This window comes from Hyaena hyaena, unplaced genomic scaffold (assembly GCF_003009895.1).
Source record: "Hyaena hyaena isolate Hyena2069 unplaced genomic scaffold, ASM300989v1 scaffold_51, whole genome shotgun sequence".
NCBI classification, from domain to species: Eukaryota; Metazoa; Chordata; class Mammalia; order Carnivora; family Hyaenidae; genus Hyaena; species Hyaena hyaena.
The window spans coordinates 3090347-3117579 of NW_024080683.1; the positions used below are offsets into that span (position 1 = coordinate 3090347).

The 27233-nt window shown below is 46.3% G+C and overlaps 1 protein-coding gene and 1 pseudogene across 1 annotated transcript in view; both read right to left on the reverse strand.

Moving 5' to 3' along the window:
* Nucleotides 1-27233, reverse strand: part of GLIS3 (GLIS family zinc finger 3) — a 443619-nt gene that overhangs the window by 169552 nt on the left and 246834 nt on the right. The window lies entirely within an intron of this gene.
* Nucleotides 1021-23337, reverse strand: LOC120230972 (annotated as a pseudogene).

The following is a 27233-nucleotide window of genomic DNA, read 5'->3' on the forward strand; positions in this document are numbered from 1 at the left end:
TTACTAGAAACTAAGACTGTTTGCTGAGTGTGCTTACTGCTAAAAGGTTATCACTTTTAATGCACAGAGCTAGGAAATATATTAAATCATGAGTTCATCTGATAAAACCAACTAAAATTTAGTAATACGAAGCTATTTTTCTTATCTTCTTTTATTGTTTAATTATACCTCTTCTCTTACAGTAAAAATATTGTGGTTCATAATTATATAAGAATATATATTACCTTAAAAAATTTTAATATATGTTATTTACCCGTGTTTATTATTTATCTACTTTATCCTACAATATATATTTTTTCATCATTATAATACAAATATTGACATTAAAAATAAACCTACTAAGTAGGGCTTAAGAGTTCTTTGCAGTTCTTCTTGCCCTGAGTAAACATTTCATAAGAATACATATATGGAGTCCTGTTTTAAAAGAGTGTAAATTAATTATTCGGTTGTGTTATCTATTTGATATGCAGTTGGGATTCTTTGATTTTTGTTTCTATTCACTTTTAAGGTTTGGTATTTTTTTTATCCTTTATGGTTTTAATTTTATTTTTATTAAGTAACATACACACATAAGTCAAAATTCAAAACTATATGAATAGGTATAATCCAATCCTGACCACCTTCTACCCAATTATTACCAAGACCATCTAGTCAGCCACTGTGATTACTTCTTCATTTACCCTTGCTGTATTTCTTTTTACAAAATTAAGTATATACACACCCACAGTTGCATACATGCACACATATGTGAACTTACTTCCTTTTCTTTCTGAAACAAAAGGTAGCATACAATACACATTTTGTACTTTGCTTTTTTTCACTTAAATGCTATCCTGGGGGTGCCTGGATGGCTCAGTCAGTCAAGTGTCTGACTCTTGGTTTTGGCTCAGGTCATGATCTCACCAGTTCATGGGATTGAGCCCGGCATTGGGCTACCATTTTTTTTTTCAAGGATCACTGAGGCCATTTATTCTAGATATGATGCTGACCAAGGAGTGAGGGAAGGACTGGATGTACAAGCTAATAAATCGAGGAGAGGGGAGACTTCCCTGGGGGGATAGCCATTCTGTCCTCATTCTTCTCAGGGGTGAAGGCATCTGTCTCTTCTGGGCAAAGGTTTCAGCCACAAGCAGAGGGAAGACCAAGGAGGCACTGGCATAGACCTTGACAGGCTGTGCATCCACCCAGATCTTGCCCCATGAGACAGCTTCGTCCAGTCTGGCACCAGAGTCAGAGTCATCAAATTCCTGGGCCATGTTGACGCAGGCAGCATAGTCAGCCCCATTTCGCATGAGGCTGGTGTTGGCAATGTGGTGTTTGACCACACTCCCACCCAGGATGGTCATCTGAGTGTGTTGGGGAAAGACGGCCTGTGTGCTGATGAGCCTCAGGTCTTCAACAATGTCCAGGATAAGGCTTGGGTTCGTGTAGTAATGAAAGAAGACCATGTTGCCCAGGGAGCCATCTGTGAGTGCTGGGCTCAACATAGGGATGTGATTTTTCTGGGCCCAGTAATATACTGATTCTGGGTTGCTGATCTCCTTGCCCAGCCCAGCGATCATCTTGGAAGGTGTCCACCTCACACCTTCTGTGTTCTGCTCCAGCACCATCTAGTCCAGAGTGGGCATCAACCAGTCCTCAAACTTGCAGTAACTGTCATGGGCACCAGTGTGTTTCCAATCCTGTTGATCCTGTTCTCATGTAGCTACTTCCCCGAGACTAAAATCACCCAGGTATGTGGGTACCGGCACTTCTTGCTCCACACTGCCAGCTATGGCCACTAAGATGCCCACCATGTTGTGCTGCATGAGGTAATGAATGCGATAGCTAACAGTGCAGAGCCTGCTTGAGATTCTTTCCCTTCCCCCCTCTCTGCCACCCCCTCCCTCAAAATAAATAAATAAACTTAGACCTGCATTTTAAAAAAAGGTATCCTGGATATCACATCATATCAGTTTATAAAAATATTCCTCATGATTCTATAGCTTTATAGTATTCAATTATATGCATGGACCACGGTTGTTCAACTATTCTCTAACCATTTGAATTTCACATTTTGCCATTGTAAAGAAGGCTGCAACAAATGACTATATTTATGTTGCTTCAAACTTACTTACAGAGGTGTTTCATAAAGGTAAATTTTTAAAAGGGAGACTGTTAGGTCAAGGGTATATAAATATACAGATTTGTTGACTACTATGAAGTACTCCATCTTGAAGGTTATAATCATTCTGCATTCTCAACAGCAATGAGTAAGAATCCTTGTTCTGGATTCTCCAAGAGAATGCTTTCCTAAGAAAGGATGCACTTCTATCAACTCAAGAATTTAAAATATAAATTTGCCAAAGTTATCATTTATAAAAGCAAAAACAAAAATCTACATCATGGGGGAAAACATACTAAGAAGAGTTGTGTTAGATTTTTAGGTAAAAAGAGAAAGCATACAACATATTCAAAGACCTTAAAGAAGATATAAACAGAGATAAGGTATGTACAGGAGTATAAAGGGCTCACTATTGTAAAAGTGGCAGTGCTCCTCTAATTGAGCTATGTATTCAATGAGATTTTAATCAAAATCTAAATAGGATTTTTCAAGGACGTTGATGGGCTTATTTTAAAATGCACACAGAAGAGCAAATAGCCCAGAAAGAGAGGCCAAGACAGGCTTAAATAAAAACTAGGCTGCGGGGGGCGGAGGAAGGGGGGGTTGTTCTATCAAATAACAAGTTGTAGTCATTATGTAATTTAATATTTAAGCATGGGGATAGAAAATCAGACCACTGGAAAAGAATAGAGATACCACAAACAGACCCATGTATATATGGAAACCTGATACGTTACAGAGTAGGCAAAGTATGGATTGTTAAAAAAAATGCTGCCAAAACAAGGGATCGTCCAGAGGGGAAAGATGCCAAACTTAAAAGTGATTTCAGGAATGTCAAAGTGAAAACAACAGGTTAACACATTTAGGCAAAAATACAGGACGTTATTTTGAAGATCATAAGGTAGGAAAGGTGTCCTAGATAAAACGCAGAAAACCACAAGCCACAGTGAAAAAAAAAAAAAAGATGTTTAACTGAAAATTAAGAATGCACACTGAAAGATGTTAGAGTGAATAAAAATCCGAGTCACAAACTGGCAGAAGATAACCATCAAAGGACAGTATTTGGAGTAAACGGAGGGCTCCTCTATCAGTAAGGAAAAGACAAACAGCCCACTTTAAAATAGGCAGAAAGACTTGTATTCACAGAAGAAGAAATACAAACAGCCAATGAGCACATGAAGTAGAAAAATGCAAACTGCAGCTCTAGGGAAGAGAAGATTTTGTACCCAACAAATGGGCAAAGATTAAAAAGGCAATGAAAAAACCTGGACGTGTGATCCACTACCGACTCCGGGTTCTCTGCCCCAGAGAAACTCTGCACGTGCCACCAGTACCCAAGAACAAGAGCCATTAAAACGGTGCTGTCCACAGTAACAACACACTTGACATGACCCAAATATCCATGATAGTAAGCGAGGTCACTGAATCGGGTACAATCGCTTAATAACTATTACACAGCTGGGAAGATGAATGATCCGTAGGTTCACAGATCAACGTGGAGAAATCCTGACAACACGAGGCAATAAAGAAAGTCATAAAAGGAATTCATTCAGCACGATTCTATTACACACACTTGAAAAGCACACAAAACCAAACAATATTATTTTCGGGATACATATACATGTGGTAAAACTTCAAGGAAAAGCAAGAAAGCTATTAATACAATACTAAAATGGTAATTTCCCCTGATGGGGAGAGAGGGTGAAGGAGACACCAGAAGATTCAAAGACGTAGATGCTCATCTGTCTCATATGCTGGATGTTAGATTCATCAGTCATCTTACTATCACTTTCATTTAAAACATACATCTCGCTCTCTGGTAGAAGAGATACATTTCACGATGTCAAGAAGTTTAATAAAAAGGAAGAAAAGATGATTTTCTTAGTTCTTTCCCAAAAAGCTTCTGGTGGCTTCCTGTTGCCTCCAGGACAAAATCCAAGTTCCTAGCAGGGAAAACTCTATGATCTTCCCCAAAGGCTCCCAGCAAGCCCATCGCCTGCCGTCTGTTTCCTCAATCCTCACCTGCAGTCACCTGTATTCTGGCGACGGTCTAGAACACAGAGCCCCGTGCCCGTGTCTGAGCTATGTCCTGCCATTCCCTCTGCCTGGCATGTACTGCTCCGTGTCAACTTAGCCAATTCCTCTACTTCCAAGTTCAGCAAACACCCAATACTTAGGAGAGTGTCCCCTGACGCTGACGATGGGTATTTTCTTCTGAGCTTTCACCAGGCTGGGTTTCAATTAATCTGTTTGTGTGTCCCAGCTCATGGGCCTCTCAGACCTTTGTAGGCAGGGGCTCTATTTTCACTTCAGTCCAGCTAACACCTTGCGAGTGTTAACGTTATGTCCTGACTGTGCTAGGGGTTGCAGTTGTTGGGTTTATCAGGAGCACGCCTTGTTTCCTGCCCTCAGAGAGCTTGCCATTCAGTTATACTTATGGGCATACTTTATGCTCACTGCAGCGCCCAGCACAATGCACAGCATGCAGTTATGTCTGAGGAATCAGGAAAGGAATCACTCAGTGAATGAAGAGACCAAGGGACAAATAAGAACTGTTCTTTTCCTCTTTAAACAAATACGCATGGGGCACCTGGAGGGCTCAGTCGGTTAAGTGTCCCACTTCGGCTCAGGTCATGATCTCATAGTCTGTGAGTTCGAGTCCCGTGTTGGGCTCTGTGCTAACAGCTCAGAGCCTGGAGCCTGTTTCAGATTCTGTCTCTCTGGCCCCCCTCCCCACCCCACACTCTGTGTCTCTTTCTCTCAAAAATAAACATTAAACAAATAAACAAAGCTTCTCGGCAATAAATCATCCTTTTAGTGGTTTTTTTATTATGACCTTTAAGGCTATAAATTTAAGGCTATCTGTCAAAAACTAAAGTTTTTCTTAAAAAAATCCACCAAATATGTATCTGAATGGAGATATTTTAATTATTCTTGTGAAATTTTCAGAAAAGATTAAATTAAATCAACCAACTAAAATCCAGATTCATTATACAACATAATACCAAGCAATAATACTAAGTCGTGCGTAGAAGTAAAAGTATTAATGAAAGAATTCCTTCTTGATCTCTCCCATGTGAAGCTGTTTGTAACATGCTATTTGCTGTTTGCTTTCTTTAAAATGAAAAAAATTCCCAAGAAAGAGTTCAAATCAAGCATTCTTCTAAATTTTTAAATATCTTAATAGCATCAGGCATCCAAGTAAGCCATCTTCAGATCTGCCACTTACGAATATTCTATGCCAAGAAATCCTTAAAATGATTCATCTCTCAGATACGAGCTGTCAACAAACCATATAAAAACGCGAGTAAAGATCAACTTTATAACACAGCTATGCCATTCAGATGCAACTTTATTCTTGCTATGCTGGCCCCTATTCTTTGGCAGACAGATGTACTATCATTCTCCGCATGGGCATCTTTTTGTGGCCTTTCTGGGTGGCTCCTGCTAACCCCACTGTGGTAGGCTGAACACTGGCCCTTCCAGGCATGTCCACCTTCTACCCCTGGAACCTGTACATTACATGACATGGTCAAAGGAATCCTGGCAGGTGGATTAAAGGAAGGGTCTTGAGCTGCAGACAGGATCTTGGATTCTCCAGGCAGGCAGGCCGCGTGTCATCACAAGGTCCTCCCAAGAGAAAGGCAGGAGGATTTGAGTTAGCAGATGGTGTGACAATGGAATCAAGAAGTTAGAGGAATGTGAGGAATGTATCACAAGCCAGGGAATGCAGTGACCTCTCTAAAGCTGAAAAGGGTGAGGCAATGGATTCTTTCTTCAGAGTTTCCAGAAGGAACAGGCCCTGCCGAAGTTCTTCCAGTAAGCCCACTACAACCGGTTGTGGATTTCTGATCTCCAGAAAGGCAACATGACAAATCTGTGTTGTTGGAAGAGACTTAAGTTTGTGGAAAATGTTACAGCAACAAGAGGAAACTTGTTGCTAAATCTACTCCTTTTAGACTTTATTTCTAGATGCACTCTCTTGCTCCAGTAATGTTCTGGGCCCTGCAAACACTCAATGCTCTCATCTCTGAAACGGTCTTCATGCCTCGCTGGCTATCCCTCCGTACTCTGGTACAATTTGGATTAATGTGGTATTTGTTGGCTCTGGTGGACACTGCTGATTAGTCACTGGGAAGCCATTCCCAACCCACTCCATTGCTGCCTCATTCCCGCAGTGGCTGGAAAGTCAAACACTCTGTCCCAGACTCTCTTGCAGCATGACCCAGTTCTGGAAAAGGGGGCGGATGTGGACGTCCTGGGAGAGAGGGAAAGTCTGAAGAAAACTTCTGCTACCCTAAGTAAGGGGACGATGTAACCAGTGTGACCATTTCCCTTTCACTACCGTGCAAATGAGCGGTGACAGTTAGGCCTGCAGTCACTGTATCGCTATCATGAACAAAAGGCCAAATGGATGACAAAGACAGGATCTGATCCTGCTGAGTCGTGGAGCGAAAGCCAATAATTGGCAATCCACGGAAGCTTCTGGTTTTGTGAGAACAAGAAAGCTGCTCTTTGTTTAAGCCACTGCAGTGTGGTTTGGTGTTACTTGCAGCTGAGGGCACGCCCACCTAGTATACCACCTTCTCAGGGAGCACCTGTTACCACAAGCAACCAGAACACTGAGGCTTCAGAGAATACAAGAGAATCTTCCTTAGCACACATTTCTATGCACTGCTACACACAAAAAGAAAGTCAACAAAGAAAATAAGAGGGAAAGGTGGGTTGGAAGAAGGGAGGAAGGAAGTCTGAGGAGAGAACGGGGGAAAGGGGGCCAGGAGGGAGACAGAAGAAGGCATGAAAGAAGGAAGCAAGCAAAAGCCAAGCTCAGTCACTGCTTTCCAACTACAAGTTGAAAAAGAAATGCTGAAGAATTAGAAACATCCACCTTAATTGCCCCAGTCTCACGGAATTACATGCTATAAACACACATGGAAGAATATGCAGGGACAATCAGGTTGAGACTTTCAGGCACCCAGTCACTCCTTCTGACACGAAGGGCCCATCTCTAAGCCTCCCCCTCGCCATTCTGCAAACCTGAATACGAAATCCACTCAGAGCGTTCCTAGAGGAGATTGCAAATAAAATGCTCCCAGGTTCGCGACACTACACATAACGTAAAACTCCTAGAGCAATCATCTAGACAGTTAACTGTCTAGAAGAAATCAATGTCAAGGAGATTGAAGCTTACTCTACAAATGAAACTTATCTAGCAACTTCCTACAAGTGTCTCTCTGGTGCTCATGTCATAAAATGTCATGTAAGATTTCAGGCTTGTGAAGGTTCTTTGGTAAATCTTTTGTGGCCAAGGCTGAGATCTAAAATTAGCCTTATCATTATTACTGTGGTGGTAGCTGAGCGCACCAAAACATTTAGAGGCTGAAGTCACAACCTATATGGACAACCTACTGAAAGAAAGGCACCATTCTAGAAATGGAGACAAAGAGAAATCCCAGTTCTTGTCCTTGTGAGGCTCAGATTTTTATTAAGTAACAGACATTAACAAAGAAATACAAGTTATAGGATACAAAAAGGAATTACAAGTTCTTTAGGGGGAATGAGAGAATAGATTTTTGAAAAAAAAGAGCCCAAAAATCCCTCCCTTTTCCATGTTCATGGATTGAAAAATTGTTACTGTGAAAATGTCCATACTACCCAAAGCAATCTATAATTCAGTGCAATCTCTACCCAAAAGCCTGAAGTGTTTTTCACAGGAGCAGAAGAGATAATCCTGAAATTCATATGGAACCACAGAAGACCCCAAATAATCAAAGCAAGCTTCAGAAAGAAGAACAAAGCTGGATATATCACAATCCCAGATTTCAATCTGTATTACAAAGCTACAGTATCGTACTGGCACAAAAATACACACATAGATGAAGACAACAGAAAAAATGCCCAGAAATAAATCCATGCTTATATGGCTAATTAATCTATGATAAAGGAGGCAAGAATATATAATGGGGGAAAGCCAGTCTCTTCAACAAATGGTATTGGGAAAACTGGGCAGCTATATGCAAAGAATGAAATTGGACCACTTTCTTACAGTATATACAAAAATGAACTCAAAATAGATTAAAGAGCTAAATGTATGACCTAATACAATAAAACCCCTAAAAGAATATGTAGGTAGTAAACTCCTAGATATCAACTCTAGCAACATTTTCCTGTTTATGTTTCTGAGGGCAAGGGAAACCAAAGAAAAAATAAACTACTGGAACTACATAAAACTAAGTTTTGCACCGCAAAGAAAACCATCAACAAAACAAAGAGACAACCTACCAAATGGGAATATTATTTGCAAACTTTTTTTTTCAGTAAGGGGTTAATATCCAAAATATATAAAGAACTCATACAACACCTAAACAAAACAAACTCCTCACAAATAATCCAATTTAAAATGGGCAGAAGAGGGGCGCCTGGGTGGCTTAGTCGGTTAAGCGTCCAACTTTCGCTTGGGTCATGATCTCACAGTTCGTGGGTTCGAGCCCTGCGTCGGGCTCTGTGCTGACTGCCAGCTCAGAGCCTGGAGCCTGTTTCAGTCTGTGACTCTCTCTCTCTCTGACCCTCCCCTGCTCACGCTGTCTCTCTCTCTCTCTCTCCTAGAAATAAATAAAAACATTTAAAAAAAATAAATAAATAAAATGGGCAGAAGACCTAAACAGGCATTTTGGGGCGCCTGGGTGGCTTAGTTGGTTAAGCGTCTGACTTTTGCTTAGGTCATGATCCTGCGGTTCGTGGGTTCGAGCCCCGGGTCGGGCTCTGTGCTGACTGCCAGCTCAGAGCCTGGAGCGTGTTTCAGAGTCTGTGACTCCCTCTCTCTCTGACCCTCCCCTACTCTCGCTCTCTCTCTCTCTCTCTCTCTCTCTCTCTCCTAGAAATAAATAAAACATTAAAAAAAAAAAGAAGAAGACCTAAACAGGCATTTTTACTAAAAAAATAAAGATGGCCAACAGACACATGAAAAAATGCTCAACATCATTAATCACTAGGGAAATGCAAACCACGAGATATCCCCTCACTCTGGTCAGAATGGCTACTATCAAAAAGACAAGAAACAAGTGTTGGTGAGGATGTGAAGAAAAGAGAACCATCCTACACTCATGGTGAGAATGTAAACTGGTGCAGCCACAATGGAAAACAGTAGGGAGATTCCTCAAAAAATTAAAACTAAAAATAGCATCCAATCCAGTAATTCCACTGCTAAGTATTTACCCCAAGAAAGTGAAAACACTAATTTGAAAAGATATCTACAGCTCTCCATTTACTGCAGCATTATTTACAATAGCCAAGAGACACAAGCAACCCAGGTGTCCACTGATAGACGAATGGATGAAGAAGATGTGGTGTATACAGACAGTGGAATATTCCCAGAGCCTAAAAAGAATGAGGTCTTGCCATCTGTAACAACATGGATGGACCTAGAGGGCATTATGCTCAGGTGAAATAAGTCAGATGCAGAAAGACAAATGCTGTGTGATTTCACTAATATATGGGATCCAAAAAACAAAACAAATGAGCCAAGAGTAAAAAACAGAAACAGACTCATAGATACGCAAACCTGATGGCTGCCAGAGGGGAAGGGGACAGGAGGATGAGAAAACCGGGGGAAGGGTATTAAAACTTATAAACTTTCAGTTATGCAACAAATAAGGCACGGGGATGAAAAGTACAGTGTAGGGAACAGAGTCAATAATACTGTAATAACTTCATACGGTGACAGATGGTGACCACACTTGTCATGGTGAGCACTGTATAATATATAGAATTGTTGAATCACTCTGTTGTATACTTAAAACTGATATACTATTGCTATATTAGTATACTGAAGTGATAGAATTCAATTAAAAGAAATCCTCTCCCTTTTACTGATGGATTGGAGACCAGACCAAGGATGGTAAAAAGAACAGAGTCCTTGACATTTTGACACGTCAACAGAGCAGGGCTGTTTCAAGTGATGCGAGTAGAGGGATGGCTTTAACACACGAATTACTCAAATTCGTCCACCAACACCAAGACAACTTTGTCTTTAGAGACAAAGTTGGAGAATGAGTTAACAGCTAGTAACAAAGTCATCCAAAAGACGAAGGCTTAAGGGAGCATCCAGACAGATACTATAGTGCGAACACGGCTAGCAAGAGTTTGGAAGAGACTGGAAATGCCGGTCTGCAGAGAAAGTACAGTTTGGGGACCTTCTGTCTCACCAAGCAAGTCTTGAGCGGCAGTCCACTGTGTGGGTCTCTTAGCTTAGCGGGAGGGTATTGGAAAAGGGGGGCATTGCTGACTGGCTGCGGGGTTTCCGAGAGCACCTGACAGAGCTGGGGACCGATGTGCTGAGCAGCCACTGTGTGATCCTTACATGTTAATCCCTTCAATTACTGCCATGACCCCCGTGAGCTATCGATCAGTGCCCCCAATCCACGAGACTTAGAATATGGAGTCTTGAACACACTTAGATCAGAGTCCCGGCTCTCTTGAGTAGTCTATCTGTGATGATGTGAATTTAAAAAGAGACCGAAGGAATAAATGAAGTCAAGTCACCCTCCCAGGGAATCACAGCAAGGTCAAAGGAGAATTAAAATCACAGGTCCTCACTCGACAGGCTGCAGTTCTAACCCTCTGGATGACAACACTCACAGTGGTGGATTCTCCTGTCTCCTGTGGACTGCCGTCAGAAAGATTCAAACTTCAGCTCCTACCTTCACACATTTTATGTGTTGTCACTTCTGCATTCAGTATTCTCTGTAGCACCTAACACTGCAAAATATTCTTGAAATAACTGCTGTAAGAGAGTAAATTGGTGCATTCTATTTTAGGGGGTCAGAGAGGCAGGCAATTTGGCAAAAATTATCAAAATTTCAAACGCGCCCACTCTTTACCTGACAATGTCACTGCTAAGAACTTAACCTCCCGCTGGACACTAAAAGTATGCCCCGCCATTCATACAGGGGCATGCCCACAAATACACACTCATGCACACAACAGGCTGATAAGAGCCAGAGTAGCAGAGTGGTTAAGAACACGCTCTCAGGAGCTTAACTGCATGAGATCAAATCCTACGTCTTCCTGCTTCCACCGTTTTCTCCCTGTGACTCTGGGCTTCTGGGATGTCTATTCCTCAGTCTGTTCATCAATAAAATGGCACTAAGAATAGAAGCTACCTTACAGACTTGTTGAAAGAATTCAATTAATTACCCTTGCAAAGGCTGTGGGCCAGCAAGTATTAGGTACTGTTTAAATGTTAGCTGTTATTATGACTTTCCGTCAAACACTGTAAGAGCAAACCAAGCTGAAAATAACCTTAATATGTGCCAAGAATAGAAAGTCTGAATTCATGGTGGTATATCCATATCAAAGAGAATAACCCTGTCACCAAAGATCCCGAAATACATCTGCATGAGTTTCTGGTCCAGAAGAGAGGGAACAGACTTGTGTCAGGCAACCAAATCTACCCAGGGATCTGTGGGTTTTTTCTCCCATCCATTCGTATGGTAGCCATTTGTTGAATGAGTAATGTTCTAACTGTGGTCTGAATGCCCAGGGACGAACAGAAACATGAGACAACACAAAGATGAAAGTCATGGGCATGTGCACAAGGACACAGCATCTTTAGAGACCCACAGGGCCCTTCCTGCCTGCCGTCTCTCCACTCAGTTACGGGAAGAAAACATGGAAAAGACCTTCCTCCTCTCCCTGCTTCCATCAGCCTTCCCACAAAAGCTGCCAAAATAGCAGCTGCCCAGATCTACACTGTTAGGCCCCTTTGCTGTGAATTGTCTCCTTCACACTCCTTGCCTGACAGGTAAACTGCATGAGAGCACTTTTTACGGATTATTCGGAGCACTGGTTTTAACTAGCGCTAGTCATATGCTTCAAGAAAACTGGAGTATTTCTAAATCACATTTAACCATCCATATGGAAATCTTGGAAATAGAGCAGAGGGTCACACCAGCCAATGAGAATATAACTTAGCTGTGGGCCAGATCATTAAAAAATGTGTCATCTCTGAATTCAAGTCATGACTTAAGCGAATTTCTGAGATAAGGAACAGCTGATGACCTGAGCTAACCCGTGGGTGAGGAGAGGGGAAAGGAGGGAGAATTAAGAAATCGCTCCTTCACTACCAAATGTCTGGAGCTCCATAGACACTGGGTCCTCAGACCAATCCTGTGAACCAAGTCCCCAAGCCTATATTGTCCATGAAAACGCAGAGGGTGGCAAAGAATTGCCCACATTTATTGAGCAGGAAGGTGAGAGCTAGGACTTAAAACCCAGGTGGGCTGGTCCTAAAACCATGCTCTTTCTTCTAAAGTTCAACATTTCCATGCAGAGTTCCAATTTCTGTAAAGGTAAAGGCTAAAGGAAAGGGTATCAGAATAAACAGAAGGTCTATCAAAAACTCCCAGTAGTGCTCCTTGACCCACAGAAACACTGCGAGGTGACAGATGTTTCAGAAAGTCCTTCTGCATCCAAGCTGCCTGGGGAAGAGGAGGTTATAGTCAAGGCCCAGCATCACTAAGGCTGTCGGCCAAAATGAATGATGAACACCGGTAGCCTGGAAGCCTTGCTGGGACTCACCTGGAAGTTCTTGTTTATGCGGATGAAGCCTCATGCCCGAGGGTCTGACTCATCTTCCTAGAGGAAAGCACTACCAAGAGAAAAGCTCGGGAAACCAGCTATCCATCCAAGCACCCAACAGGGTCTTCCAGTGCTTGGTTCAGCCCTGCCTGGGCCTGACAGGTGCTGCCCTGCCCCAGGAGCCCCTAAAAGACAGGGGACATCTAGGATTAGGGTAAGCCGTAGCAAAAAGCCCCGAGTGGACAGCAAAACAGCCAAGATCTGAGCTTAAGATGGTGTGACCTTTGTCCCCTCCATGTCCCGCAGACTAATGTGAGAAATAAAGTCCAACATCGCTGTGTCCCTTTCCCTCTTTCTGGTTCAAGGGTGCCCCCTTCACCCTGGTGCCAGCTTCAACCTTGTCTGTGGAGGCCACCCCCTCAGCTCTTGTATCCATCCCTGCTCAGATACCCCACAGATCGCTGGGATTTCAATGGGGACTCACTGACCATTTAAGACAAAAGCCTAAAGAAACTAAGGGAATAAATATCCAGTGGTAGAATCTCAGAGCTTAAGAAACAATTGAAGATACAGTCCAATCCTGCACTCACGCATGGGCCCACATGTACAAAGAAGACAGACATAAAAGAAAGATAAGACACACAGATGTAGAATTAAAAAGAAAGCATATCCATAGCATTTAATCAACAAGTATCTATGTGTACCCTTGCTGTGGAGAACTGAGACCTAGGTGCCAATGGTGGGCTTTTTAGGGTTACCTCCAACCTCGCACGCCACTGGGGGTCACCCCAGCCTTCTGTAAGGCAGCGTATGCTTTGGGGACCAAAGGCCAGTCTCGTGTCAGCGTGTCTCTCTCTGTACACACCAGGGCCGTATGTCCATGCTATCTCTACACCTAAGTGCCCGCTTGCCCACGAAAAGCCTTTCATTCCATGGTTGCTTCCATTCTATTTAAACTTAACTCTAACAAACTCTCCCAGTCCCTGGAAAGTCCACTGACAATAAAAGCCCTGGCCCAGTCTGTATGGAGCTCGGAAGGGCCATGCCACGAGATCACTCAGGGTCATTTCCGCGGGCCCAGTACAAAGCATGGTGTCTGTCACAGCAGACCCTACACATAGATTTGTGTGGCATCTCTGAACCGCTCGGCCAGGACAAGTTCGGCCTTTCAGGCAGGCTTAGAAGTTGTCATCAGCCTTCAGCATGACCGCTGAAATTGGCCACAGTGGGCAGCGCCTTTCCCTGCTCTCATTCTTCTCCTCAGTGAAGCAGCAGCAGCTTCTGGAGGTTTCAAACCCAGCCCCTCACACAGCAGCCCTGCATAAACAGCAGCACCTGTAGAAGTCCGTGTGGACTACCCCGCCTTCAAGTGCTCCCTCATCTTCAACTTTACATCTTTGAACACAGGGGGCAAAGACCGATCTCTGTGGCTAGGGGTGACTCTCAGGGCGCTCTGTGGTCATCACTCCATCCAGACGGTGAGCAACTCACACAGGATATGCTCTGCACGTTTGCTTATGTAAGTTCTGTGACATAGTCCAAAGGGCCACGCGCTGGGGACCTGGAAGCTTCCGGCCCTCACCTCAATGCTATGAACTCTAAAACCACTGGCATTTAGAGTGGGGAGCAGCTTTTGCGATGATGGTATCTAAATTTTACAGATGAGGACATGGGGAGAAGAAGTGAGGTGATTCCACCATGATCATGCACTTGACCCCAGCACAGTGGTAACTCACAGCCCAGAGCCCTTTGTAGCATCATAGGTTGACACTCTGAGATTATGAGAGACATTCCTGTTCCTCACAAGAAGATGGGTGAATCTATAGATGAATCTCATAGGATCTAAGTGAAAACACTGAGTCAGTCCGTCTCTGCCTCTCCCTCTCTCCCCCACCCCACTCCTTCCAGAGCTGTTCCCGAACACCATGTGTGAGAGAAAACAACAGAATGGAAATTGCTCATATGGAGCATGAGAAGGCTGCCCACCTCCCTCGCACAGCCCGTGCGCAAAGACAGCCCCTCAGCTGTGCCGCAGACACAAGGTGGCTCGTGCTCATTGTTTATTGTGACAGCTGACAGGCCAGCTGGCACGGATCACTCCTCACTTCCAACAGAGATGCCACCAGGACACATGTGACAGGTGCCAGCTGCCACTCAAGAAGGTGGGTGGTGTCCTTGCCCGTCAGCGGGGTGCAGCCAGTGGTCCAGACCCCATGTCCCGCAGCCCTCCGTGAAGCCAACGCCTACCAGCAGAGCGTGGAAGGGGGACCAGCTCCGGGCGTGCCATCCGTGGGAAGGGGCGACCACGCACTCATGCTAGCTGGGTCTCGGAGCCATGGGTGGCGCCCAAGTTGGCTGTAATGGTCCCAGCAGGTATGCAGAGGACCTGCAGTTCCGGACAGAGCGAGGAGGAGAAGGAAGAGGCCAAGTGTTATATGTGGAGACCACTCCGGGCCCTGCTGGAAGTGTGGGCTGGATGCTGAGGGATGTGGCAGTCTCAGGAACAGAGCGGGGGCTCCCATACCGAACCTCGGCCACGTCCGCCTGGATTCACTACAAAGGGGAAAGCAGCTCCTTGCAGAGCTAGGGGAGGGCGAAGGAAGAGGGGTTTGTGCCCTGACCCGGGGCACAGGACACAAAGAAGGCTCGCAGGTGGCGGGCGCGAAGCAACACAAGAGACCCCACCTGCGCTCAAGTTTTCCTCCGCCAACCTGCTCAGTGGAGCGCAGAGGAGGCGGGCTCAGCCTCAGCATGGGCTGATTCTCCGCTGTTGGGGGCTGGCCCGTGCACTGTAGGGCGCCCCGCGGGTCCCCAGTCCTGCCCTGCGAGACCCCAGCGGCAACACCACCCCCGGCTCTCAAAAATATCTCCAGACACGGCGCCTGTCCGCAGTGGAACTCCCAACTGAGAAACCACCGGCATCAAGGTCAAGAGCACAGTGTCAGGCCCGAGACTGCTTGGGTCAAGTGAATCCCAACTCCGTCACTTACTAGACAGATAATTTTGGCCGTGTCATTTGATCTGTGTGCTTGTGTCCTCCGCTGTAAAATGGGAGTGTAATAACAGAACACACCTTTATGAGGTGGCCCCAAATGTGAATTTATTTCATAGGGGGGAAACTCTCAGGGTGCTGTGTGGCTCACGGTCGGGCATCCCTCTACCCCAGAGGAGCCCAGGGAAGTCTCCATTCTCCCACAGTCCCTGCTGGCAGGGCACTAGCCTAGAGTCTACCCGTGAAGGGCAGCTATGTTCAATGTGGAAAACAGAGGAGACGGAGAAGCCATAACCCGCCCCAGGACAGGCCACCACAGCCGTGTGCGGGACCAGGCGGGAAGTCTGTCTCAGCTTCCAGACCTCCCGCAGATCACCTGCTTTGGCACTACCAGCGGTGGAGGCCGTCTGTGGCAGTTTCTTTTCATTTCTGCGGCCTCTTCATTTTTTGAAAGCCAGATGCACTTTTTCCTGACCCGTCCTCCACCAGCCCGTCCAATGGGTGCATAAGGCATAACTTCCGGTATGGAATTCCCTCCCGCTTAGCACAGAACAAGTCCTTTTTGTCCCAGACCAAATTCTAACTTAGGAACAGACTGACTCGATCAACATACTAAAATCCTACCATCAGGAAAGTATTCCTGGGAGTAATGATGTATATTGTGTGTGCACGTATGTACCTATCTACGAGCGAGCCTTTATTTCCAGAGAAAATTCCAAAATATAAAGCAGGTGGAAGTGGAGCTTTTCCAGATGGCCAGGTGTGTGGAGAAGGGGCGTGCCCAGGTGGTCTCCCACTTGCTCACACTCCTTCCCACACCCACAGAATGCTGGGCTGTGCAGCCCCAAGTGCCCCTGACTCCCACCTGTGACAGGAAGCCCACTCCCAGTGCGCAGAGAATATACAGCTGCCCAGGCGGGGGAGGGGGCCGAAGCCTGGCATCCCACCCCCTGGTGAGTCAGGAGCCACGCTGCTCCGGGCCCATGTCTCCTGCCCAGGCAGTCCCACTGATTAGGAGGGAGTTGCCACATGGCCATTATGTCCTAATTGATTTTTGGTAAATTGCTTTCATCCGGTGAGTTCGGTTTGGGTGGGCCAGATACCTTGTTCCCGTACTTCACTTTTCCTCTGCTATGACTTTCAGAAAACTCAAGGTTTTCATGGGGAACTGGGCATATCTGCTCTGAACATTTTTTTTTTATTGTTTTGACACACCCGCCAAGAGACTGGTCTCTCTTTCCAGCACTGCTTTCAAAAGTCAGATATTTATGGTTGAGAATTCTCATTAAAAATGATTACTTTTGGCAGGAGAAGTCGGAAAGGTGACAGGAGAGGGAAGTATTAGAGGCACTGAGATTTTTTTTCCTTCCATTTGCAGAAAGCCTGCCTGTAAAACAAACATTGTGGAGAGAATGAAAAAAAAAATGTTTGAAACAAAAAACGAACCCCTTCCTAACCTTTACAGGTTCCATCGAAAGCAGTTTCCTAAGTACAGGGGCTAATCCACTGCCCCATCACCTGTTCCTCCCTACGCAGTAGGCTCCAAACCCCGCCGAGCGTGGAGCCGTGTCTACCCCACCCGTGGTCTCTCTCCCCGTGTACTCTGCTGTGCCTGGCGTGTGGGAGCGCGAGAGAAGCTTCGCGAGGTAACAAAGCAATGGCTGACGGTTACTGGAGGCCTGTGGGTAGAAGAAGCCAGCACGCAGCCCGGACTCCTAACGTAGGGGCTAGGATTCCGGCCTAACCAAAGTCTTCTCAGTAATACTGTACTTATGCTTTCACCTGTGTCATGGGCCAAAGGGGGGAAAAAAATCATTCCTAACCCTGCAATTGTTCTCTAAAGGAACTGAACACACAGACTTTTCTTGATGATTCTGTTTAGATAGACAAGTTCTTGAGGACATTGAGATTCATGTCTTTTTTAAATGCTTGTTCATTTTTGAGATAGAGCGTGAGCAGGGGAGGGGCAGAGAGAGAGGGAGACACAGAATCGGAAGCAGCTCCAGGCTCTGAGCTGTCAGCACAGAGCCCAATATGGGGCTCAAACACATGAACTGCAAGACCATGACCTGAGCCGAAGTGGGACACTTAACTGACTGAGCCACCCTGGCGCCCCGGGATTCATGTCTTTTTTAACTATCATGCAAAAACATCCTTCCTCACATTTTTGTGAAACTATGTGAGCTGTCCCCTTGTGAGCTGTCAGGAAATGTGGGGACCTGGTGGGTCTCAGCCACTATTTCTCCTGAACTTTGTTTTCTTCTAATACCTGTTCACACATTGGATCTTGTCCCTGGTTTCCTGTATAGGAAGAAAAAAAAGGCCTTTCTTTTGGGAATCTCCAGCTGTCTGTGTTGGTTTGGGCCACAACGTGGTGATGCCTATCAATAACTTGGGGTCCTCTGGCGGCCCATGATATCCTATGTCCTCAACCCTCCAAACAGCATTGCACACTACTCAGAAGTGACAGACTTCAAGGTGGCTATAAATTTAAAAACCACATCCACAGGAGACTCCATTCTTTCTTGAATATTTTGTTTTGATGACAGTGTAGTGGTTTTTATTGCCAATAACCAAGGAAGCAGTAACGATTAAAATTCAAAGTATTGGGGCGCCTGGGTGGCTCAGTCAGTTGGGCATCCAACTTCGGCTCAGGTCACGATCTCATGGTTTGTGGGTTCGAGCCCTGCGTCGGGCTCTGTGCTGACAGCTAGCTCAGAGCCTGGAGCTTCATTCGATTTCTGTGTCTCCCTGTTTCTCTGCCCCTCCCTCACTCATGCTCTGTCTCTCTGAAAAATAAACACTGAAACAAATTCAAAGTACATTTCTCACGATACCATTAATTTTCGGTCCTTGGAGAATCACTGTTACTTTCTGTATGGGTTCAGTCTTCTATGTTAACAGGAATAAGACATCCACTCCGTGTACACATTGATATACTTACACTCTGTGTACAGAGTCTGGCACATACCAGGTTCCCAGTAAATGTTACCTGGCTTCCCTATCAAATGTGGAACCCAGGTAGGTTTGGGATCTATTATTCCTAGCTGCTTATTTTGTGGATACAAAATATTAGGCCACCTTTTCCTTCACTTTTCTACTTAGTGCTTGATCTCTTGATAACAAACGGCAATCTTGAGTTAGGATAAAGGCGTCCCCAGCCAGAGCCACCCCAAGGTCCAGTAAAGTCACAGGCAGGCCCGGTATGGGATGCAAACCTGGATGACTCAACTTTGAAAGGACAAGCCAAGGTCGGTGAGCACACGTCCAGGCAGGCGTTGTCAGGAATGCGGAGAGGCTGGGGCCTCTGCATGTAGGTGGGCAGGTTGGACTCAGCCCAGATGCCCAGTACAGTGGTGGTGGGAAATGAAATCCCAAACACAACGGGCACTTTTACTTCATGCAGAAGTCCCTTATGGGCACTTATGGGCAGTCCCTTATGGGTCCCTTATGGGCAGATGAGTCTGAGCAGAGAATGGACAGGGGGCCCAAGAACGGAGGCCACTTCCATTTGGACTCTACACTTCCTCCCGGCCCACAAGCTTTGATGTGTGCCCTGCTAGTGGCAACTCCTGGACCCAGCCTAGACTGAGCCCCGGGGGTTTACTAATACCTGCGTGCGGAGAACGGGGCTGTGAATATGGGAGAACAGGATCACACGAGGCTAAGTCTCAGAAGCGGAAAACTGAGAGAGGCTTCGGAAACTCTACTGGGCTGAACAGTGTCTCCTCAAAATTTACATCCACCAGGAGCCTCAAAATGTGACCTTATTTGGAAATGGGGTCTTTACGGATGTAGTTATGATGAGGTCACACTGGAGTAGAGGGGGACCTAAATCCAATATGGCTGGTGTCCTCACGAGAAAAGGAGAGACACAGACACACAAACACAAACACGCAGCAGGAAGGCCATGTGAACACAGGCAGCAAGTGCAGAGAGGCAGCCGCACGCCAAAGCTGTCAAGAAGCACCAGCGGCCAGGAGGCAGTTAGGAAGAGGCAAGGAGAGGGGCACCTGGGTGGCGCAGTCAGTTGAACGTCTGACTTTGGCTCAGGTCATGATCTCGTGGTTTGTGGGTCCAAGCCCCCACTTCAGGCTCTGTGCTGACAGCTCAGAGCCTGGAGCCTGCTTCGGATTCTGCGTCTCCCTCTCTGCCCCTTCCCCGCTCATTCTCTCCCTCTCCCTTTCCAGGGAGGGATTTTCCCTAGAACTATCAGGGACAGCCCGGCCCTGCTAACGCCTTCATTTCACACTTCTGGCCTCCAGAACTGTGAGAGAATTGTTTTGTGTTATTTTAAGCCCCCCAGTTATGATGCTTTGTGGTGGACGCAGAAAACGAATACAGAAAATGGCCAGTCCAGGCCTTCAAAGTACAGATGTGCATGTGCACTGGGACCCAGGGACACCTGGAGACCAACCCAGTGGGACAGGGCTGAGTCCTGGTGAGGTGGGAACAGTTCAGCCGTTCACTCGCGTCTCCATTCATTCCATCACTCCCTCCACAAACATTCATTGAGTGCTTTTTTTTTTAAGTTTATTTATTTTGAGAGAGTGAGAAAGTGCGCAGGGGAGGGGCAGAGAGAGAGAATCCTAAGCACGTTCTGCACTGTCAGTGCAGAGACTGACGTGGGGCTCCAAGTCACAAACTGTGGAGCTGACGTCGAGAGTCAGACACTCAGCTGACTGAGCCCCCCAGGCGCCCCTCATCAAGTGCTCTCTTACTGAGAAGATGTCACTGTGTACTGGAGGACTCGGAGAGAGACCTCTCCCTCATGGGGCTCTCCTTCCAACAGAGTTGACAGATAATCAACAACTGTCTATACAATCAATGATTTAATTGCAAGTAAGGTAAATGCTACAGGGAGAAACACAGAGCCTACCGATGAAAGCACACAATGGCGGTCCTGGAGATTAGGCAAAGGTCCGGGAAGCGGGGTCTGAGAGGGAATCTAAGGGACACAGTAGAGTTAGCTCACCGTGCCACAGAAACATGTATGTGCAGGCACATGACCAAAGGGGTTTTGAGGGGGTGAGGAGGCAGAATGAGAGAACATTCCAGATAGAGATTGTGACCCTGTCATCAACTTTCTGCCATGCTGCCTTTCTTGGAAACCCATACAAGACCAAGAGAATGCAAGAGTCCTATCAAGTTCTGTTAACCAGATGTTAACCACAAAACACAGCAAACTAAAAAAGACTAAACAAACTCATTTGCAGTATGCCCTGGACTATACATGTCCAATCTAGAAATATTACAATGTTCTATCCTAAATATTTCACCTTTTGCGAAGCCAAAAACACCTTCTCTCCATTCTTCCCCACCCTGTAGATAAAGTTACGTTGTTGGGTTTTTTTTTCTCGCCCCTGTCTACAAAGAAGTTCAACAATTACACCTCCCCTGCTCACGCTGTCTCTCTCTCTCTCCTAGAGATAAATAAAACATTAAAAAAAAAAAAAAAAAAAAAAGGGGCGCCCGGGTGGCGTAGTTGGTTAAGCGTCCGACTTTCGCTCGGGTCATGATCTCGCGGTTCGTGGGTTCGAGCCCCGCGTCGGGCTCTGTGCTGACTGCTAGCTCAGAGCCTGGAGCCTGTTTCAGTCTGTGACTCCCTCTCTCTCTGACCCTCCCCTGCTCACGCTGTCTCTCTCTCTCTCCTAGAGATAAATAAAACATTAAAAAAAAAAAAAAAAAAAAAAAACAATTACAAAGACTTCTTTCCACAAGAACTGGCATAACCAATCTGGTCCTGATAAACAGGAATTTGGTAAATACTGTACAGCTGATAAATTCTGTCCCAATTATACGTGCCTATCAAATTCAAAGGTGGTTTTGTGGTAGGCTATTAAACGCATGGTTCAATTACAACCTTCCTGTGCATAACATTTCTTCTCTGGTTGAGGCACCAAATGCTAATTCAAACACTGGTCATATTTTCCACTCGAAGTTCATTACATTTATATTACATTGAGTGCAGTGAATGACTGGCTGACCCCAACCACCCCTCACCCAGAAAGTCAATGGCCACATAGCACTGTCGTCCAAAAAAATGTGTCGTCCATGCATCTGAAGCTAGTTTATGTGGGGTCAGCCATGAAGTCAGGGAGAATCAGAAACTACTGGAATTTTCTTATTGTTTCTGAAAAAGAGCTCCTGGCTAAGCTGTCTCATTTTTCTTTCAATAGCAGGACCTTAGGTTTTGTGATTCCTTTTTCTCATTTCCACTTCACACTAAATAAATGAGAAGAATTATGTACTCCTCAACAGAACAAAGGGCCAGAATGAGCGTCAGCATTGCCCATCAGACCAGAAATGCCATGGGGGTGTTTTACAAGACTTCATGTGAAGTGACAGTGCGGCTCCCCAACGCAGAAAAACAACGCAAGTCCTCTGCCTTGAGATTTCTGAGCTCGTTTGTAGTAATTGCCTTTGCCCACCCATCCCATCCATTCAGAGAAGGCTCTGATGTTTTCCTACAATTGCCCTGCTCTGATGCTGACTTGAAAAACCTCCTCCACATGGATGCACTCAATCACCCAGCATTAAAAGAGACATCTGAGGGTTCTGCCACTCACCATTTCTGTCATGTTTTCTCAGCCCGTGGAGGACTCCATTGTTGTGCGAAGCCACTACAATCCCATTACCAGCTGGCACACGATCAGATGATAACTAAAGTGAACACAAACACTTAAGCAGCACAGGGGACTGCGGAGGCCTCCCTCTTGGGCAACGCAACCCGGGAGATTTCCTGACACCTGATCTGCGGACGGAACAATCACATTGCAAAACGCTTTCAGTGTCGAGGAATGGCCACTCAATCAGCCCTCACATGCCTGTCATCTGGTCCCCAGCGCTTAAGAAGTCAGTTTGGCCTTTATTCTCCTCCAAAAACTTTTTCAGAAACCGCAGAGTCAGTCCAGTCTCCTCCCCTCTGTACCACGACTCAGATGTCTGCAAAGGCCGGTTCTGAGCACTGGCCTGGGCCACTCTCTGCACGGTGGCTAGAAGTTGGCTTGGACAGACTGAAGAGAGGCCAGTCTGGTTCTGGGGCAGCAACTATAACCAGTTCAAGCAGTTGTGTGACTGCTCCTTGGCCCATCATCGCTCTGAGGCATGAGGCAGCAGGCATTACGCACCTCTTCAACCAACAGACAGTGCGGTGTGGGAACTGGGCACCATGAAACAGACAGAAGACGCACTCTCAGCCTTAACTGGGATTTTGACCAGGACCAAAGGAGCGAAAAGCTGGCAAGGACGGCTTACGGAGCAGCTCTCACCCCGTACAACCTCAGTGCTGGGATCTGGCCGTCCCCTGGGTACTGGCTGTGGCAGTGAGGCCCAGTCCTTGGAGAGGCAGATGCACACACACCTGGAAAGAGTCGCCCTCCCCCGCCCCGTGAGGCTGAGCATGCCAGCATGCCTCTCGGGATCCCTGCAACAGCGGGACAGGCCGCACGCAGCGGTGAGCTGATGCACGGAGAATCCCGGAGTGACACAGGCTGAGGCTCACGTTCAGGTTCAGGCTGCCCTGCTTCCTGTGCACGCCTCTGACCACAGCAGGAGGCGACGGCGGGCACTTGCAGTGGAGGTGGGAGGCGCCACTAGAGCCCTGCACGGCGCTCCCAGGCTGGCCGCTGACAGGTGCTGGTGCCAGCCTCTCGTGCAGCATGGAGGACACAGTTTAAGAATGAGAAGAATTAGGGGAAAAGAAAAATAATCTTGGCTCTTCAGCACATAGAAACTCAACAGCAAAGGCTCCAAGTGCATGTGGGATGTTTAAACGGTGCTTCCACATTTGTGACTTCTTAGTCTCTCACAAGCATCTTCGGGCCACCATGCTGGCCTGACCGCACACGTCTAGCAAAGAACGAGGCAGGGACAGGCTCTGTGTGTGCATCTCTTGGATTATATCACACGGCCTCAGAGTCGGGCAACCTTACCACCCAGTACAGATGTATGTATTTTTCCTGCGCTCATAACACAAATGTGTTCACTTAGCAAATACGCCTTTGAGATGCCATTTGAACCCACCATTGACCAATGGAGTGAAGAAGTCTGTCCTCAGGGAGGGCACGGGGGAGGAAAGGCCAACAATGAGCAGAAGACGTAATAACAGAGAAGTAGTACATGAGTGCATTGTACAGCCCTCAGGGAGCTGGGAAGCGCCAGGGGAAAGAGAGTGGGGCGGGGTCAGTGGGGAGGCAGGCTGGGGATCTGGGGGTCGGAAAGGGTGCCTATTTAAATAAGGCGACAGGAGGAGATTTCATGAGGAAGGTGACGGCTGAGCCAAGCCTTGGGGGGCGGGGGGGTGTCAGCACACGACAGGAGGAGAGTGCTCCAGAGGGCGGGGGCAGCCAGTGTGAGGACACAAAGTCAGGGGCGAGCCATGTGTGCAGGAGGAATGTCCAGGGGCTCCGTGGCCAGGGCAGGGGGAGAGGGGGAGGTCCATCCGCTTGTTGCTAAGATGCCCACCAGAGGCCTGCGTGCTGTGAGGACACCGCAGTCCTCTTTGCAAGGACTGGCCCTGTCAAGGTCCCTGCCATCCAAGTGTGCCCTTGTCTGTTGACATGTGTGTCACACCCAGACACCTGGGCGATCGGGGGCAATGTCACCCACCCATCGTTTGGTATTAGAGAACCCTGATGTCTTAAAATGCCGTACTTTCCACCCTTGAAGCCAACAGCGTGGCCGGTCTAAGACCTTTATGAAGAGTCGCCCACCACTCACTTACTACCATGGATTCTGACACTTTGGCTTTAATCTCGGAACTAGACAAGCTTTGCCAGGAAGCCCGGGCTGCCGGCTAGGAGACTTTTTCGACCTCTCCCCGGTCATGTACATGGCATCAGGTTACAAACGTCTGATACTGTGGGAATTAGCGTGGAGCTGCCCCGAGCAAAGCAAATAATTAGCAACTGCATACATGGTGGATCCATTTCAAATTCTCTCTTGCCGTCCCCGTGAGAGAAGCAAACGGCAGGGGCCACGTATCTCCCTAGCATGGCCGCAGGGACACTCCCCACAAATCAACCTCCACCTGCTCGCCCTGCCGAAAATAGAGCAGCTCAGAGATTTCCATGCACTACAGAGCGGTGGTCTTGGGGCTGACAAGGACACAGATCTGGTGCAGAGCTGGTCCGAGAGTGAAAGGAACGGGCATGTGCAGTTCCTGGACAAGTCCCTGGGAGGACGCAGAAGTTTCTGAGGCCATTAGCTAAGTATTTCACTGCAGTATATGTAACATACCAAGGTCAGGCTCTGCTACACTGGAATATATGTCCTGTCCCTTCCTTAGGAATAAAGGTCAAGTTTGGAGCATGGTTCAGAATAGATCATGCAGACTATCAAACAGAATTACTAATTCACATTTGCTTTTCAATGGTGATAACATTTTATGTGTAGTTTTGATGCAGCTGGATAAGAAACTTCACTGTTCTTTGCAAACACTCTCCAAGTCAAACCTAGTTGACTAATGCTTAGTTTAACATCACCAACAGGGAGATGCAAGATTCTACCCCTTGCACAGCAAACCTGCCCTGACCAGAGCAGCCCTGACAATCTACAGCTCCAAATCTGCCTGATCCAAGGAAACTCCAAGCCCTCGGGTAGCTTCCCAAGGTTTTCATCTTGTGCTTTGCAAATGCAAGCATCCACTGTGCCCTAGTCAACCTTTCTGTTCAACAAAGAATCTCATGTGTAATGAGTGCAATGCAACACTGCATTTAACTTAAAGAGGCGGTGTCCATATTTCTAACAACACGTACTCCAGACTTTCCCTGAACTAGCTCTAAGAAGCCTCTGGTCTTCTGTCAGGAACAATCCGCCCAAGCATTTGCCAAACTGTACTTCTTCCCGAACGAAGAATGTGACCAGCGAGCCTCCAATGGGGTGATTCACAAAGCATCTCTGAAGACTCCTCAGTTCGTCTGGGGCGGTATGTCCCTGCACTTTGAAGTTCCCAAAGCAGTGACTTTGGTGCGCCGCTTAGCCAAAGAGAAGTGAATATATAAAATCACACACAAAAATGCTAAACATGAGGTCACTTTTTGTGTGTGTGTCTCATGCAACCAAGGCACTTCTTCGAGAGTTTGCTTAAGGTACCTGCTCGAATCCGACAAAGATGAAGACAACTCAAGGTCTGAGGATGCGCTACGGAGAGGCTCTGCGCAAAGGCCAGTAGGACTTTCTCATTTCACTCTGACAGCAACCTGCTAAAAGCCTCCCTACAACTACCATCCTCATTTCAGGGATCAGCAAGTGGAAAACTCAAAAAGGGTGAGCTTTCAGGTCTAAGACCCATAGCCAGGAAATGGTGGCGCTCAAGCCCAAGGATCTGTACTTGGCTTGATGTTTTTATGAGCAGAATTTACTCCATTCAGGGACAAAAGATAAGAGACTCTTAAATATGTAGAACAAACAGAGCGTTGCTAGAGGGGTTGTGGGAGAGGGAATGGGCTGACTGGGTGAGGGGCATTTAGGAATCTACTCCTGAAATCGCTGTTGCACTATATGCTAACTTGGATGCAAATTAAAAAAAGAATTAAATTAATTAAAAAAAAGTTTACTCCATTCATATCTCAAATGTTTCCCTGTCCTGAGAGTCTATTCCATAATAGCACATTCCAGCAAGCATTTTTACAGAATACCCTTACCTTCCCCCCATCCTGGTTCTATCCATTCATGTAGAAAAATGAAACTTTCCAAATCACAAATGGGTATGTATTCCTTGGCGGCTCTATTTAAACAAAAATGCCCTGTCCTGATTTCTTAGGAGGTTAAACCTATGTTTCCCAAATGACCCTCACACATTATTCCCAAGTATTTGCCCAGGAGAGATACAATCATATGTGCACACTGAGACTTGTACACAATGTTCATGGCTGTTTTATTCATCACAGTCCATGACCGGTAACAGTCCAACAAGGAAGTGGATAAATAAAACAGGTTGTCTCCACAGACTGGAATACTATTCAGCAGGGTAAAGGGATGAACACAGAGAGACACACAATACCACGAATGAATCTCAACTACAGTAGGGAAAGAAGCCAGTCACAAATGAGGATATACTACAAGATACAATTTATTTAAAATCCTAGAAAATGGGGGCGGCCTGGATGGATCAGTCAGTTAAGTGTCTGACTTCAGCTCAGGTCATGATCTCACGGTCTGTGGGTTCGAGCCCCACGTCAGGCTCTTTGCTGACAGCTTGGAGCCTGGAGCCTGTTTCTGATGCTGTGTCTCCCTCTCCCTCTGACCCTCCCCTACTCACACTGTCTCTCTCTGTCTCTCAGAAATAAATAAAACATCTAAAAAATCCTAGAAAATGTAAACTGAGCTGCAGTGACAAAATCCAGATCAGCAGCTGCCTAGGATCACCAGCAGAGAAAAGAATGGATCGCAAAGGGTCATGTGGAAACTTTTGGGGGTGATGGGTGTGTTCTCTGTATCTTCTTTGGGGCAATGATATCATGCGTGTATACGGCTGCAACACACCTTACTTAGATTCTCTCTTTAAAAGGATACAGCTGGGGTTTTTTAAAGTTTATTTATTTTTAGAAAGTGTGA